This window comes from Canis lupus, chromosome 4 (assembly GCF_048164855.1).
Source record: "Canis lupus baileyi chromosome 4, mCanLup2.hap1, whole genome shotgun sequence".
NCBI lineage: Eukaryota > Metazoa > Chordata > Mammalia > Carnivora > Canidae > Canis > Canis lupus.
Window position 1 is genome coordinate 17384828 of NC_132841.1, and position 15761 is coordinate 17400588.

The 15761-nt window shown below is 33.8% G+C and overlaps 1 long non-coding RNA gene across 1 annotated transcript in view; it reads left to right on the forward strand.

Annotated features, from left to right (window-relative positions):
- The first annotated feature begins 4148 nt into the window (after nt 1–4148).
- The window catches only part of LOC140631911 (uncharacterized), a 51711-nt gene continuing 40098 nt past the window's right edge, over nt 4149–15761 (forward strand). The window contains exon 1 of the long non-coding RNA XR_012029461.1: nt 4149–4212. This is a non-coding gene — a long non-coding RNA (uncharacterized lncRNA). The remainder of the gene's footprint in view (nt 4213–15761) is intronic.

The window sequence follows — 15761 nt, forward strand, 5'->3', positions numbered from 1 at the left end:
TTAATTTAATTTAATGAACTAACAAAATCCATATCTGAAATTGATCATTTATGTTCTTTCACTTTCTTGTTATTTCACACAGTGCTAATCCTAAGGAAATACTAAAATGGTTGTAAATTTTATTTTATTTTAATATTTTATTTATTTATTCATGAGAGACACAGACACACACACACAGAGGCAGAGACACAGGCAGAGGGAGAAGGAGGCTCCATGCACAGAGCCCAATGGTGGACCCAATCTCTGGACTCCAGGATCATACCCTGGGCTGAAGGCAGAGGCCCAACCGCTGAGCCATCCAGGGATCCCATATTTGTAAATTTTACAAATTTGTAAATGCATATGACCAATATGAAATTTGCTGATGATATGAATATACAAAATCTAGAAGAAAAAATACAATTGGCCAAAAAATGTTTGATTATCTCTATACCTCAAAATGATAAAGGCAACAGTAATTAAAATAAACTAACAATATCATATTTTATTTACTATATTGGTGTAAATTTAGTTATACTAAGTGTTGGTGAGAGCATGAAAGAAAATGAACAACACTTTTACAGTCTTGGTGGTATTAGGAATATGTTAAGCTTTCTTGGGGGAATTTAACTGTATCTACAAAACTGTACAGTGTATGATTTATGATGGGTTTCTTGGAAGAGGAGAAAAATGAGGAGTGCCATAAAGTTTAGTTAATTGTCTCCAACAGGGCATCCCCGGTGGCGCAGTGATTTAGCACCGCCTGCAGCCCGGGGTGCGATCCTGGAGACTTGGGATCGAGTCCCAAGTCGGGCTCCCTGCATGGAGCCTGCTTCTCCCTCTGCCTCTGTCTCTGCCTCTCTCTCTCTGAATAAATAAAATCTTAAAAAAATATTAATTATCTCCAACAATTACTGTGTTTTTTCCCTTTCATATATGATAGTGAATCTAGATCTTCTGAGAGCCTTTATATATTTAGCATGTTCTGAACTAAGTAAACTATTCAATCAGTGCTTTAATTTGTTCTTTACTTTCACTTTGTGATTTCCTTTATAAACTAAATAAAATATAGAATATCTCCATCAAATATTGATTAGAAAGTAAGTTTTCGGATGCTTTATAACTCTTTTTAAAGAATGACTAATGCCATTTTTAAATATCAATAGCAAATTGTTGTCTCTCACCATTTACTATCAAGTAAAAACTGTCAAATGTTTGCATCCATTCATAACTGTGACACACAAATTTCTTCCTTCACTAACATCTCCCCTTCCCCAAGATTTTTGCCAGGTTTCCATTATTTAGGATCATTAATCACATAACATATAAACATGCATTTTAATTTCAAAATCAAATTCGGCTGCCAGAAGAATTATCTAATAGCTAACATAATTTCACAGTAGCAGAAGAGCCATCAGTTACATTTTCGAAATAACAAGACTGATTTAGTTTCTAAGCTTAAAATATTTGTTCAACAGTCTCACTTTGGGTTCAAGTATCTAAGCCTGTTGAAGCAATTCATCTATGTCTGACAAGTACAAATTTCTAGGTTAGAATAAAATGTATAATGAATGTATTGTATATTGGGCTCCAATTGGTAATATCTGAAATTGTTAACAGAATGATTCTCAGTTGTTCATCCAATTCATTTGAGACTTTTCTCCTTGGGGTATCAGGTGAATCATTAAATGTCTTACAATTCTGTCTTTTATAGTTTGACATTCTGCAAAGAGACATCTTGTTTTTCCTTCCTCTGGGATGGTTAATGATCAAAGATGTGGGAACTGAGTCAATTTATCTTTTCTGCATTTTTTTAAAGATTTTATTTATTTATTTATTCATGAGAGACACAGAGAAAGGCAGAGACTTAGTCAGAGGGAGAAACAGGGTCCCTGTGGGGAGCCCTATGTGGGACTCAATCCCAGGGTCCCAGGATCAGACCTGAGACAAAAACAGCTCAACCAGTGAGCCACCCAGGCGCCCCTGTGTTGTTGTTGTTGTTTTTTTTAATTGTAAAGTCTTTCTATTAGTCAAAATCACTATCTTTTCTGCTATTATAACAAAGGTAGATTTTAGGATGTAATTGATCAAAATGCCAGCTTCTTGTGTTCTTTCTGGATATTCTGACTTAATATTCTTATCAGTATTAGCTTTTAACATGAAATAAACTGTTCTTTATATTTCCTACTTTTAGGACAACATAGCACCTTCAGAGGGACTTGGAAAACATTGTAAATGGGCAATCTAATGATTGCCCATAGAAAATTATAGAAATATTAGCAGCTGAATATCTAAAAAATTAAGATCATTCCTTGACTAATTGCATTGGGAAGAAAGAAAATCAGTTAAAAGTATCTCCAATATCTGTGGGTGGAAGGTATAAATTGGAAACTGACAACACTGGAAAGTTTGTAATATCTTTAGGAATAGAAGCAGGAACAAGTAGCCTGTTTTTCTCCATATGGGTTTCAAAGTTGAAATTCAATAATGTTTCCTTATTTTCTTCATAAAAATGCACCTGGATTTAACAACCATTCATAAGAGGGAGGATTGCATAGTGGTTGGCATTTTGATGTGAAATGGACTTTGATATAAGTCCGCTGTGCCACTCATCTGGCTATTAAATTTAATTCTCATAAGCTACTTTGTCTAAACCTTAGTTTTCTCATCTATAAAATTGCAATCACAATATGTATATTATGAATTGACAAGAGGATTGTGTTCCCGGAACATAATAACACTTTAGAAATTTAAGTCAAAGATTAGAGTGAGTGTGTGAATTCTATAGCTGGACACTTGTTCAGTAAAACAGACTGAGCTATGCAGGTGGGTTCTAATCAGACTCGAGAGAATAAACAGTGACAATGACCATCTGGGACAAAAATGTAGCCTCCAGAATTACAACACTAAATTTTGATGAAGCATTTTACAATGTAAACTATTTAATTAAGATTTCTTTCTGGACTTCCTCCACATTATCTCTTAGCTGAAATGATTTGTACTTCCTATCCTGTGTGTCTGTTATTACAGAGATGAAAATAGAAAATCTAGATTAGAAAAAAAGATCTCAAAATCAGACTGAATTCTGCTTAACATTTTTTATTTATGCTCATTGATTACATCATGATTTGTAATTGCATAAGAAAAAAATGTGTTTTGATAAGGTCAAGACAAACTAAATTTATATTGGACAATCATACATTATTATAACACCACATATCTTACTCAGGTAAATAAGTGATACCTCTGTCCACACTTCCAGAATGGTAAAATAAACAGCAACAAAAACACATTTCATTCACCAGATAATTTTATGGTCCAATTAAGTTCATTGCTACTGACCAGGATAGTGTAATTAACCCCATCTGAGATTTTCTTTCTACCAGTTAAACTTTCTCAGTATTCCAGCAATTAAACCATAGTATTTGCTAATCCCATGTGCAAGAGAAGTGAAACTGCATCTTCATTTTTGTGTTCCATGCTTAGCTATTTTTTTCAGAAACTTTAACATCTAATATGTGTTACTCAGATCTACTAATTATGCCCTAAAAATGTATGCTGCATCAATAGTTTTATTCAAATATATTCAGAGATTGCCTGGCAAAGAAAATGGAATGCAAAATTATGATAAAATTTTTCAGCAAACCAGGAATAAAGCACATGACCAGTGTGCTTTTTGTCCAGGCCATTTTTGGCCAGTAATGAGGTAATAAAATATTGCTGTGGTTGTTTTCTCCTGCAGTCCAACACCATAGTGAGGTTTTCTGTGTTGAGTCAAAATAAATTGCAGGCTCTAATCCTGTTGGTACCCTTTTATCAATTCCTTTAAGTTTCACTTTGCAACAATACTTCCCTGAATCCAAAGACTTTGGCTTCCCAGAACCATTCCAGAGGATCCCGGAAATAATGCCACTGTATCACTAGTCACCATCATTTTATGGTCAGAATTATCATGGTATCTCATTGTCCTCAAAACTCTTTCATTCTTGATTAATTAAAACAGTCTTGACAAATGTTTTTTCTCTGGTCCATCTTGCACTGGTCCAAGAATTTCAACCCCAGTAGTGGATTGTGAATGGCCCTGACTGTCCCTCTTAATCAGGGCCTCAGTTCCATAGATCGACAAATAGAACCATGGTCCTATTCCATTAATTTTAGCTGTATTATCCAGGTGGCTCTGGACTGCTTATGTGGATTGATTTTCAAATGCTGAGCCAACCAGAGATCCGTGAGGTAAGCCATACATTTATCTTTTACTTTATTTAAAAAAAAGATTTTATTTATTTGACAGAGAGAGAGAGAGAAAGAGAGAGAGAGCGCACAAGTAGGGGGAGCAGTAGAGAGAAAAGCAGTCTCCCTACTGAGCAAAGAGCCTGATGTAGGGCTCTACCCCAGGACTCTGGGATCATGACTCAAGCAGAAGGCAGATACCTAACCAACTGAACCACTCAGGTGCCTTTTACTATGCTTTTGTACATAGTACTGTAATGTATTGGTCACACTCCAGAGCCTTCAAAATGTTATATTTTATTTCTTTTTTCTACAATTTTTCCTTGTTTCCAGGAAAAAGGGTAAGTGCAAGCAAACTACTCTGTGACTAAATGCCAGACTATCAGTAGGCTTAATTTTACTTAAAGTTCAGTAAAAAAACTATTGAAAGACATTTAGTAATGACATGATGTGTTAACATAGTGTTATTTAAAAGTAATAGAGATGTGAGGAAAAAGCCCCAATCTTCCAAATTTATGCTTCAATAAAATTTTAAATAATAGCAACAATAGCAAATCTTTATTTTTTATTTTTTAATAATAAATCTTTAAATCTTAGAAGTATGAATAAACCACTTTCCAAAATTGCATGCCTTTTTTTAAAGATTTTATTTATTTATTCATGACAGAGAGAAAGAAAGAGACAGGCAGAAGGAAAAGCAGGCTCCGGACAGGGAGCCGGATGTGGGACTCGATTCCGGGTCTCCAGGATCACACCCCAGGCTGAAGGTGGCACTAAACTGCTGGAAATATGTGCCTTTGATTTATTTGTAATTTTTCAAATTACAAGTATGCATAAATTAACTGTATTATCTTAATAACTTCAACAAAGTAAAAATCTTACCTCTTGTTATTTTCAATTCTTGTGTTCCCCCCCTTTTTCTTTTTTTTAAGATTTTATTTATTCATTCATGAGAGGCACACACACACACACACAGAGAGAGAGAGAGGAGAGGTAGAGACACAGGCAGAGGAAGAAGCAGGCTCCTTTTAGGGAGCCTGATGCAGGACTCGATCCTAGAACTCCGGGATCATGCCCTGAGCCAAAGGCAGACGCTCAACCACTGAGCCACCCAGGCGTCTCTCTTGTATTCCCTTTTGAGTTTTAAAATATTTGTTGCATTCCACTTATAAAAAAATTGTGTTCAATATGAATAGTTTCCTCACTGATTGGAATTTTCATATACAAAAATCAATAGGAAGTACCTATTTTAGTTATAGTCTCTAAAGGAAGGAAAAAAAAAAAACCTCTAAGTATAAGGCCCTAAGATTTTACACATTCTTATGTTTCTATAAGCTTAGATGTTATTTTATTGTTCTCATATTTTTGGATTTAAAAGTTAATGTAATCTACATTTTGAATAGTACACTATAAAGTGGGCTTAAGATTAGGATACAATATTAAAAAATAACTCAAATGCATTTTGTTATTGAAATAACAAAATTCTTCTCACGCATAAATTTATTCTCTTTATCTGCAATCACACAATCCTCTTATTCAAAATATATCACATATTAGAAATCATATTGAATGATAGCAACTTAGTACTAACATTTATTATATAATCTATTTTAAGTTCATTATAAATATATGTAGAGAAAAGAACAGTCTTTTCAGCAAATGGTATTGTGAATACTGGATATCCATATGCAAAAAGTAAAGTTGAACCCTTACGCCATATACAGGAATATATTTAACTAAAAAAATAAGTTAACTCAAGATAGATCAAACTTAAATATAAAAACTAAAACTATAAAGTTCTTGGAAGAACACCTGGGAGTAAACCTTCATGACATTGGAATTGGCTATGATTTCTTAGATATGACACCAAAAGCACAAGTACCAGAAGAAAAATAGGTCAATTGGACTAATAAAAATTTGGAAATGGTGCATCAAAAGATAATATCACTTAATGGAAAGGCAACCCACAAAATGGGAGAAAATATTTGCAAATCATATATTTGATAAGGGAGTTAAAATACCAAATATATAAGGAACACCTACAAAGCAACAAAATGAAAGCAAGCAACTTATTTAAAAAGTAGGCAAAGAATCAGAAAGGATGAATACATATCATTTACATCAATATGGATGGAACTGGAGGGAATTATGCTGAGTGAAATAAGTCAATTGGAAAAAAGACAATTATTGCATGATTTCACTCATAGGTGGAATATAAGAAATATTGAAAAGGTCTATAAGGGAAAGGAGGGAAACTGGGAAAAAAATAGCGAGGAAGACAAATAAGAGAGACTCCTAACTTTGGGAAACAAAGCAAAGGGTTGCAGAAAGGGAAGTGGGTGGGAGGATAGGGTAACTGGGTGACAGGCAATAAGGAGGGCACATGATGAGATGAGCACTGGGTGTTATACTATCTGTTGGAAAATTGAATTTAAATAAAATATTTAAAAATAGGCAAAGAACTTGCATAAATATTTCTCTAAAGCTGTACAAATGAACCATGAGAGCATGAAAAGATACTTAACATCACTAATCATTAAGGAAATGAAAATCAAATTCCAGTGAGATACTTCTTCATATCCGTTAGGATTGCCATTATAGAACAAGCAAGCAAACAAAAAACAGAACAAAATAATAAGTGTGGGTAAGGATTTGGAAAAATTGGAACCCTTGTGCACTTCTGGTAGGAATGTAAAGTGGTGCAACCAATATGAAAACGTTCTACAGTTCCTGAAAAAGATAAAAATAGAATTACTGGAGCACGTGGGTGGCTCCATCAGTTAAGCATCTGACTCTTGATTTCGGCTCAGGTCATGATCTTGGGATCATGAGACTGAGCCCTGCATTAGGCTCCATACTGGGCATGGAGCCTACTTGAGATTCTCTCTCTCCTTTTCCCTTTCTCCACCCCCGCACCCCCAACCACTCACTGTCTCTTTAAAAATAAAATACAATAATATAAAAATATATAGAATTACCATAAGATTCAATAATTCCACTTTCTGGTATATACGCAAAAGTATTAAAAGGAGAAACAAACAGATATTTGCAAATCCATGTTTTTAGCAGCATTATTCACAATATCCAAAATGTGGAAATAACCTAAGTGCCCATCAATATGTAAATGAATAAACAAGATGTGGTATATACAATGTAATATTATTTAGCCTTAAAAAGAAAGGAAATTCTGGCATACACTAAAATAAATGGATGGACAGTGTGAATATTATGCTGAGTGACAAGCCAGGCACAAAAGGACAAATCCTGTATGATTACACGTATATGAAGTGCACACAGAGTAGTCAGATTTATAGAGATGGAAATATAATGGTGGCTGCTAGGAGCTAGGAGGAGGAAGTAATAGGGAGTTATTGTTTAATGGATATGAAGTTTCAATCTGGAAAGATAAAAAAATTCCAAAGATGGATGTTGTTATGGCTGCACAATAATATGAATATATTTTAATATTGATGAGATGTACACTTAAAAATGATACCAATGGTATTTTTATGTTATATGTGCTTTACTACAATTAAAATGCATATAGAAATATTAAATGAGCAAAACCTGATTTTGGGATTCATTCAACACACACCACATTCTTGAACTTTTCTCACACACAAAAAAAAATTTAAATTACAAAGTCTAAATCTATATATCATTATAAAAATCAAGGATGGTAATTGTGAGAGGATAAATACCCTGAAATTCTGAGTAAGATTAAATTTTTACAAGCTTCATCAGCCATTAAGTTTGCATTCTTTTTTTGTCCTCACTACAAAACCATAAAGCAAAATAGCAAAGTTCAGATTCTCCTCACTTTTTTTTTTAATCAGAGAAACCTATCTTTCAACTCCAACATACCCATTTCTTTTTCTGTTTTACTAGGAATCTCCAAAGGGTTAATATATTTTCACAAATTCACCCTCAACCAATCTTCTAGTTTTACTCTTTATTAAATCAAGTTGACCTAGACCTTTTTAATAGATATTTCCCTTAGGTTGCTGCCATTATACACAATAATAGATTACTACATGGAGAAAACATTACTTCTTGATACACTACAGTAACAAAGAAAGGAAACTGTGCATTTGCATAAAGAAAGTCCATAGATTTTACATATGAATCTGACTTTATATAAGCCTTTACCAAATAGTCAATAATGATGGAAGGAAAGGGAAGAACAGCAAAGATAGTTTACTGCTGTGGCTAGAGGTGGCCACTTGCAGAGTCTACAACCCCTGTTTTATCCTTGATGCTATAGGCAAGGGCCAGATTACCTCATTTTGCTCTCTCACAAAAACATGTACAGTCAAGCATTCTAATTGTATCCATGCCATGGAGTCCACCTCAAACTGCTGAATGATTCCAGTGGAAAAATAAACAGAACAATCAGTTTCATATATCATCATGCTTAAAAAACTAGTAGCCTAGCTCTAGTGACTGCACCATTTGTCAAGGGAAAGCAAGTAAAGCCTTAATGATTTAGTTCTTATGTATGTAACATAGAGTTTACCTGAGACAGTTTGAAATGAGGGTATTAATTGACAATTTTAAGTTCCTTTCAGAAAAATGGAATCTTATGAAAATGAGGAGAACAGTTACAGGAATAAAATGAAGCACCTTGGTGATTTGCACATGTAAATTTAATTATTCTATTCTAATGAAATCAGATAATTAATGTAAAAATATATAAGAACTCATTTTTAGGGAAAAAAAAACAAAACAAAAATGGTTTTGAGATATAAAGAATAGTAAAAAAGATTTAATTAAAATAGAGTGAATAAATGGGGCCTCTCTGAGAATGAGCCATGCCACACTGAATGGTGAGATCTGATTGTTGTCTGTGGCCTCATACAAAGAAGTTCATATTTTTATCTGGCACTTCTCACCATTTCTAATTAATATATTCTGAATAATAAACATAGTACAAAGATAAAAGAAACACCCACAGACAAACACACATACTCAAGGAGAGAAAAGTGAGAAAATGAAACAAATTTAAAAACCCTCCACAAATAAGAACATGACACAATTTATCCAGTACAATAATATATCTGGTAATCTACATCCAATGAGAAATGTAACTTTTCTCCTCAAAAGAGCCAAAAATACATGTAAATCCAGTTCAAGTAAATATCATCCAATTTACGTTTGCAGAATGATCCTATGTTATGTCAAACATTATTCAATTATTTTATTGCATGTGAATCTACCCCAAGAATGATTAGGCACTTATTCTACATTAGTATGATTGAAAGAAATATACATATCATTAATATTTTTCCAAGAATCAAGTAATAGTTTCCTCAAAAGTAAATATAAGCTTTCATCCTTTATAAAGAAAAACAGTGTTGAAATATTTAAATGTAAATATTTCTAATTGGAACATATTTTTTTTTCCTAAAATCTTGAGCTTTCCTATTACTCAGGATGATATTTTATTACATATACTTTTCTGGCTGATGAACAGTGGATTTTATTAACCTAGGATTGAGGGGGTTCTTTCACTAAAAATGTAATAAAAATAAAACATAAGATGTCTAAATACCTGAATAAACAAATTGACATTTACTATATTGAACCAGCAAGCATATTATATAAGCCAAGTTAGCAAAGTAGTAATTTTTATTGATTTTATTACATAACTGGCAGAGAGAAAATACAGCTGGCAGTGAAATATACCACCAATTTTATATTTTTCAGAGCATGTGGTATTTATGTCTAAAAAGCAGCAGCAGATATATCTAGTAGTGTTTGTTCAAAAATGAAATAGTTTATAGGCAATTACAATGAAGAAGATCTGGCCAAATTGCTTAATAGAGTACTCTGGATTTTATTTTTATTCATCATCATCAAAATGCAAGTTCTAAGTGACCATCAACATAATATTATTATTGCTGTTCCTGTTGTCCTGCTGGTCTTGGGGCTTTGGGTGGGTTATACAAAGCTAATTAAATAAATATTATTCCAGAAATGTCTTAGTTGATTTCTCACCATCACACTCTTTCTTGACACTATCCTCAACAAAAAAGATACTCTGTGGCTTACATTTTTTAATTGAATAAAAAATAATGGCAAAAAATAATCAATTAAAATTTTAGAGAGCTTTTCCAGTAGTGAGAATCAAGCCTAGATAATATTCCAATTTACTTAAAAAATTCCCATTGGGGAAACATGTATGGCTCAGTGTTTGGGCATCTGCCTTTGGCTCAGGTCCTGATTCCAGGGTCCTGGGATTGAGTCCTACATCAGGCTCCCCATAGGGAGCCTGCTTCTCCCTCTGCCTATGTTTCTGCCTCTCTCTGTGTATCTCTCATGAATAAGTAAATAAAATCTTTTAAAAAATTATCTTTCGATTTCTGAGGCTGGAATTTATATATGTTTCCCATGAATTTTTATTTATTGTATTATCCATGTTCAGAGAATTATATTGTTTATGTTCAATGTCTCTCCTATCTGCATTCAGGTAGATTTTACAGGAAAAAAAAAGACCGGGGATCCCTGGGTGGCGCACGGTTTGGCGCCTGCCTTTGGCCCAGGGCGCGATCCTGGAGACGCGGGATCGAATCCCACGTCGGGCTCCCTGTGCATGGAGCCTGCTTCTCCCTCTGCCTACTATGTCTCTGCCTCTCTCTCTCTCTCTCTCTCTCTCTCTCTCTCGCTGTAACTATCATAAATAAATAAAAATTGAAAAAAAAAATTTATAAAAAAAAAGAAAAAAAAGACCGAGAAAACTATCACTAAGTTTTCAAACAAATATTTCTTAAGACTTTTTTTTGAGGAGTTTAAGGTTTATAGCAAACTCAAGAGGAAGTTACAGATATTTCCTATATAGCACCCATACAAGGTAAGCTTACCCCATTATGAACATTCTTTACCAGAGTGTTACATCTATTACATTTGACTAATGAATATGACATATTATAATCACCAAAAGTCCAATTTTTACATTACAGTTCACGTTTGATATTGTAAATTCTATGAATTTGAACAAATATATACATATAGAGTACTGTCAATGCCCTAAAATTCTTCCCTCAACCCCATCATCCAACTCTGGCTGACAACCACTGATTTTTTTTTTTTTTATTTCCAAATTTGGCTTTTCCAGAATGTCATGCAGTTGGAATAACACAGTATGGAATTTTTTCAGATTTGTTTTTTTCACATGTTAATGTGAATTTAAGGTTTCTCCATGTCTTTTCATAGTTTGACAGCTCATTTCTTTTTGACACTGAACAATATTCCATTGTCTGGATGGGCCACAGTTTATCCATTCATCTATTGAGGACATCATAATTGCTTCCAAGTTGTCTGTTGAAGTCTTTGGCCTATTTATTTATTAATTTATTATATTTTTATTTTATTGTTGAGTTTTAGTTCTTTGTATAATTTGGCCACCAGTCTTTTATGAGATGTATTTTTTGTAAATATTTTCTCCTTGTCTGTGGTTTTATTTCTTATCTCTTGACATTATTTTTCACAAAGCAGAAGTTTTAAGTTTGATGAAATCCAATTTATCAATTATTTCTTTCATGGATCTATTTTTTGTTGTACTACCAATTATTTCTTTCATGGATCTATATTTTGGTATTGTACCTAAAAATGAGTCACCATACCCTAAATCATCTAGGTTTTCTGCTCTTATTTTCTAGAATTTTATAGATTCACATCTTATGTTTAAGTTATGATCCATTTTGAGTTAATTTTGGTGAAGGTCTGTGTCCAGTTTCATTATTTTGCATATGGATGTTCAGTTGTTCCAGAAGCATTTGTTAAAGAAACTATATTTGCTCCATTGAATTTTCATTGCTTCTTTGTCAAAGAGTGACTGAATACATTTATGGGGCTTTATCTCTCTACTCTGTACTCTATTCCACTGATCTATTTGTTCTGCACATACTATACTCTCTTGATTACTGTAGGTTTAAAGTAAGCCTTATAGTTATGGGGGGGCATCAGTCGTCAGACTTGCTTTTCTCCTTTCAATATTGTATTGGGTATTCTGGGTCTTTTGACTCTCTATATAAGCTTTGAATCTATTTGTCACTATTCAAAAAATAACTTGCTGTATTTTGATTGGGATTCCATTGATCAAGTTGGGAAGCACTGACAGCTTGACAACATTGAGTTTGCATATCCATGAACATAGAATATTTCTCTATTTATATAGTTCTTTGCTTTTGTTCATCAAAATTTTATAGTTTTTCTCATATAGTTATGTACATTTTGTTAGATTTATAACTAAGTATTTCATATTTTAGGATGCTAATGTAAATAATACCATGCTTTTAGTTTAAAATCCCACTTATTGGTATATAAGAAAGCAATTGATTTTGTGTATTAAACATTTGTCCTGTAACCTTGCTATGATCACTTATTAATTAAAGGAGTTGTCTTTTTAATTTTTTTCTTAAATTTACATTGCACATTACTCTTTAACCAGGTTTGTCACAAATTTCATAATGAAAAATACATTGAGGCAGGATTGGCACTATTTTATGCATTACAGAAATGAAATGTATTAAGGTTCTAATTAAAATGTTACAACTAATTTATATCAGACCTTAGAAGAAGAAAAATCACATATGACTTTTGGTCTTATGTTCAATTATTCTCAAGAAAAGTATTTAAATAAATAATTTAGTAACTGAAATTCTAGGACTTCTACTACCTATAAAGTAAATTGTGCTCAATAAAGTTAAAGATTATTTGGGAACAAAGATGAGAAATGTATCATAAAGTGAATCACACTTAAGTTAAACTACAAAACTGAGGTAAGGGAATGTATAATACTCAGGACCAAGGATGGACTGAGAGTCAAGGATAAATTGAAATTATCGATTACCCAAAACCCAATAATAAGATGGTTAAAAGAGTCAAAGATAAAGTGAAAAGATAATTACACACATTAACATTTATGGTGTCAGAATATTCCTGTACTAAGTCAAAAAAGGCTACTTGTTCATCCTTTCAACAAATATTATGGAATACCTACTATGTGCCATAGCACATTGTAATGTAGATTTGAATAAGACTAAGTCATGCTTTCATACAAATTCTATGCTAGTAGAACCAGGCTAATTTATTCAACGATATCTGACAATACCAGGTTTGTTTGTAGAATCCATAGTAAAAATGGTAAATATTACATCAGATATTTAGAAATATTTTTTTAAAAATTCAGAAATAATTTTGTATTTTGAATCTAGTGTGAATATAAATGTATCACTGTAACCACATTTAGGATTTAAATAACAGTTATTTTTAAGTTTTTGATGGTTAGGATGAAATATTGATTTAATACTAGTTTATGTAGCCTAATTTAATTTACTCATGTAGTATTACCAAAGAATAATGATGAAGGACCTACTCCTGGAAATGAATGCATAATCCAGATAAATATAGAGTGATTGTGAACTTAATTAATATTTCTAAATGTAAAGAATGTTGAAAAGAAAGTGAACTGGTGAGCTGTCTGCCAGGCTCTGATAAGTACTGAGAAACAAAGAAGACAAAGAAATATCTGTGTGTGGGGGTTGCGGAGGGGAGACTATGATTTTTAAGCCAGATGTATGTAGAGACATTATTGGGCTTTTCAGATCTAGATTTGTCTTATTTCTTAAATATGGTTGTCTAAGTCTTCCTTTATTCTGTAATCACAAGTAATAAATTATAAAATGATTTATATGAGGCTAAATTTGAAGCAGTAACGGAATTACCAACTATGACAGTAATGACTGTCACCTTCATATTAAAGAGTTCATATTGAAAATAATCTTGGAAGGGACATTTTTCCCCCTCTCACTAGTAAAATAAGATCAATAAGCTGGCATTATCTCACAGGTCTTAGATAATTGGTACAAATGGCTTATCTAGAAAAGAAGAAAATGGCAGTAGGGTAGGAGGACCCTAGTTTTACCTTGTCCCACAAACTCAACTAGATAATTATCAAATCATTCTAAATTCACCAGAAATTGACCTGAAAACTGACAGAACAAAGAACAACTAAAGGGAGAAAAGAGGATACATCAAAGAAATTAGGATGTGTGGATACATGATTTAGGCGAGAAATGAATCACAGGTGCTACAGTGGTAAAAGAGCTGTGTTTTTGGAGAAGGGAAAAAGAGAGAGGAGCACACAGGGGAACACACAAAGAGAACATCTCCTCAAAGTTATTGACATGGAAAACGAGAGGAGATGAATTTCATGAGTTCTTACAAGCAGCAAGGCTTAAGGCCTGGAGGTTTAAAGTCAGCAGACTTAGAAGGGACAGAGCTCAGAGGGCACTGGGTTGCTCCTGGAGAAAAGGCAAGCCAACAACCTGGGGGCAAAGAGTGTTGAAATAGGATCTGAAGAGGGCCTGGGGCACACAGTAGGAAGAATATTCACTTTAATTGAAGTGTGTGTCTGAGAGGAAGCATTCATGGAGATACCTCTCCAGGAACAAAGTAGCTAGCTAGTGCCATTTCCCTCCTCTGCCCCTCAGCATAAACACAGAGCCATCTTCAGAAAGCAGTGCAAAGCTGACACTGGTTGTCTAACTTCTTACACCAAGCACCACTCCCTTACTACCTTTCTCAATCATGTTTGCCTCAGTCCCAGCACGGTGGGTGCCCCTCTCCCCCAGAAGACCAGTACAAATCCTGGAAAACACCACACATCTCCTAACCAGAGTTTTACAAGGCCTCAGGTCTGGTGGAGGTGGTGTCAGACCTCATTTGACAAGCAGAACAGAACAAAGCTAGTTAAAACTTGCCACATTCAGGCCAGAGACCAAGCACTGCCCACAACAGGCAAGAAGAGACTCTGCAAATGACTAACCTTAAGGATAGAGAAGCCAAGACACAATATTAGAGTGCATGCAGCACAAACTGGAGACATTTTCTGAAGCCCCAGTCTCTGAGCACTACATGCCCTCTTTTTCATAAGGCTATAACTTTCAGGAACAGAAGACATAACGGACTCTTCTAACAGAGAAGAAGGCAGAGACTTAATCAAAATGTGAAGACTGAGGAATGTATCCCAAATGAAAGAACAAGATAAGACCATGGCCAGAAATCTAAGTGAAGCAGAGAAGTAACATGCCTGATGGAGAACTTAATGCAACAATTATAAAGATACACACTGGGCTTGAGGAAAAGTAGAAGATATTGGTGAAATCTTTTCCACAAAGATAAAAGAGTTCAAAAGGAATCAATCAGAGATGAAGAGTGCAATAAACTAGATTGGAAACAGGCTGGAAGAAGCTAAGGAATGAAGTAGTGACTTAGAAGACAAAAATAATGTCAAATAATGAAGATGAACAAATGAGAGAAAGAATTGTACAACATGAGAACAGACTTAGGGAACTCAGGGACTCCATCACATGTAATAACATTCGTATTATAAGAATTCTAAAAAAAAGAAGAAGAGAAAAGAAGTAGAAGTTTCATTTGCAGTAATAACTGAAAACTTTCCCAATCTGGGGAAGAAAACAGGCATCCAGATCCAGGAGACACAGAGAATTCCCATAAAAATCAATAAAAGCAGGCCAACACAAAAGACT